The sequence below is a fragment of the Nelumbo nucifera genome, chromosome 4, assembly GCF_055504915.1.
Source record: "Nelumbo nucifera cultivar China Antique chromosome 4, China Antique-T2T, whole genome shotgun sequence".
Lineage (NCBI taxonomy): Eukaryota > Viridiplantae > Streptophyta > Magnoliopsida > Proteales > Nelumbonaceae > Nelumbo > Nelumbo nucifera.
Window position 1 is genome coordinate 69,022,381 of NC_142652.1, and position 2,342 is coordinate 69,024,722.

The window sequence follows — 2,342 nt, forward strand, 5'->3', positions numbered from 1 at the left end:
TGCATTGCTTCTCATTTGATTTTCTTTCTTTCTAAATCTGGTTTTCGTTACACTCAAACCCCCCCCCCCTCCATCTTTGTCCACGCAGCACAAAAACTAGGGTAGATACTCTCTAGGAACGATCCTTACTCGCACTACTGCATTTTTTTTAGGAGTATAGGTTTTATTTTTGGGTGCCTACGACAGCACGCCAAATTTTGGTGCCAATTCCGGGGAGTTTTTCTAATCGGTTTTTGTGCCTCTTGTGATCAATATTTCGTTTTTGAATGTTCGAAAAAAAATAGAGATCGCTTTTATTGTTTGTGTTTTAGCGTAGAATTTTTTTTCTATTTTATTTATTTATTTATTCTCATCACTCTAATATTTTTTTATGATATGTCATTCATGGTTTATTAGGGTTTCCTTGATTTATGCCTGTAACTCAATTTTCTAAGCAAGGTGATTTGCAGTACGATTTAGAAATAAAAGGGAACTTTGCATAGGTTAAGGAGGAAAGCTCGGAGTAATTCTGAAGAGAACGATCCAGCTCTTGATTCCCTATCTGTTAGCGATTTTGATTTGAGAGAGGAGGAAATCATGGTTGGAAATAGAACTTTGAAAGAGCTTGTCACCCCTGATTTGAATCTACAACCCTTATGCATAACGTTTCCTGCTTTAGATGTTGCTGCTACTTTTGAATTAAAATCTGGACTAATACATCTCTTGCCCACTTTTCATGGTCTTACAGGTGAGGTTCCTCACAAGCATCTAAAGGAGCTTCATGTGGTATGCACGAGTATGAAACCCATGGGGGTGACTAAAGAACAAATTAAATTAAGAGCTTTTCCGTTTTCTTTGAAGGATTCAGCTAAGGATTGGCTCTATTATCTACCCTTCGGGAGTATTACCACATGGAACGAGATGAAGAGCTTATTTTTAGAGAAGTACTTCCCAACTTCAAGGGCGGCCAACATTAGAAAAAAAATTTGTGGTGTAAGGCAGTACAACGGAGAGTCCCTACATGAATATTGGGAACGTTTTAAAAAATTATGTGCAAGCTGCCTCCATCATCAAATCAGTGAGCAGCTACTTATCCAGTATTTCTATGAGGGTCTTCAACACACTGATAGGAACATGATTGATGTTGCTAGTGGAGGAGCTTTAGTGGATAAAACTCCCAAGGCTGTGAGAAACATGATTGCAAATATGGCGGTCAATTCTCAACAATTTGGCACTAGGCTTGACCCTCCATCAAAGCATGTTAATGAGGTAAATATCTCTTCCCTTGAACAACAAATTGCGAGTATAACTTCTCTGGTTCGTCAAATGGCTGTAGGTAATATGCGAACGACGAAAGCTTGTGGAATTTGTTCGGTAGTAGGGCATCCAACCGATATGTGCCCAACTCTTCAAGATGAGCCAATTGAGCAGGTGAATACGGCAGGTGGTTTTCTGGGGCAACCGCAAAGGAAGTATGATCCCTATTCGAGCACATATAATCCTGAAGGGATGGGATATCCATCACATGGATGCCCAAGTCTTGCGGAATGGAAAGGGCGAATTTCAAAAATTTCTCCCATCTTTGCAGGGAATCGAATTCCCTATATTTAGAAAAACATGTTTTTCAATGATCAATCTTGAATCAAGAACCAAACCAGATCTGAACCAAAAGGAGTAGGAGGGAGGATGTACCTGATATAGAGAAGCAATATCTCCCAATGGAGGTGTTCACGCCCAAGGAATGATCCAAAATCTGCTCCCACTGAAGATGGCGCAGTGCAGGATAGAGCAGAATCAGCAATGTTCTTCCAAAAGAACTTGACCCTTCGCAAGAATCAACTAAACGGCTTGTGAGTACAGCTCCAACCAATCTTTTCCCAAAAGATTGGAATCAAGATCAGATCTTGATTTCTCCCAAGAACTGGAGATCGAATTAAATGTGATGGCGGCGGCAGGAAGGAGAAGGCAAGAGAGAATTCGCAGGGTGCAGAAATCTCTCTTCTTGTGATTTTCTGCTCTGAAGAGAATTGAACATCAATCACTAACTGTTTTCGTCCCTTTCTTCTTTCATACTCTTAAAGGGATCAGTTCCTAATCCCATTAGGAGTTGCTAATCCAAATCATATTTGGATTAGAATGCACTTTAAGTGATAAGGGATAACCCTTATCTTATCTGCAGATCAGATCAGCCATCTCCTAATCTAATTAGGAGGCTTCTAGATCTAAATCTCATTTAGATCTTGGACTCTCTAAGTGGATAGGGTCTAAGCCCAATCCTATCAACTGATCCATCTCAGAATTCGCCCCCTTTAATTGACTGATCAAATCAGCCCAGTTCGAAATGGGCTTAAGGCCCATTTAAG

At 40.2% G+C, this 2,342-nt stretch overlaps 1 non-coding gene across 1 annotated transcript; it reads right to left on the bottom strand.

Moving 5' to 3' along the window:
• Positions 1–948: 948 nt before the first annotated feature.
• Positions 949–1,055, bottom strand: LOC148800678 (small nucleolar RNA R71). Its single transcript, XR_016071093.1, has one exon. It is a non-coding gene; the product is annotated as a small nucleolar RNA R71 (small nucleolar RNA).
• Between the last annotated feature and the right edge of the window lie 1,287 nt (positions 1,056–2,342).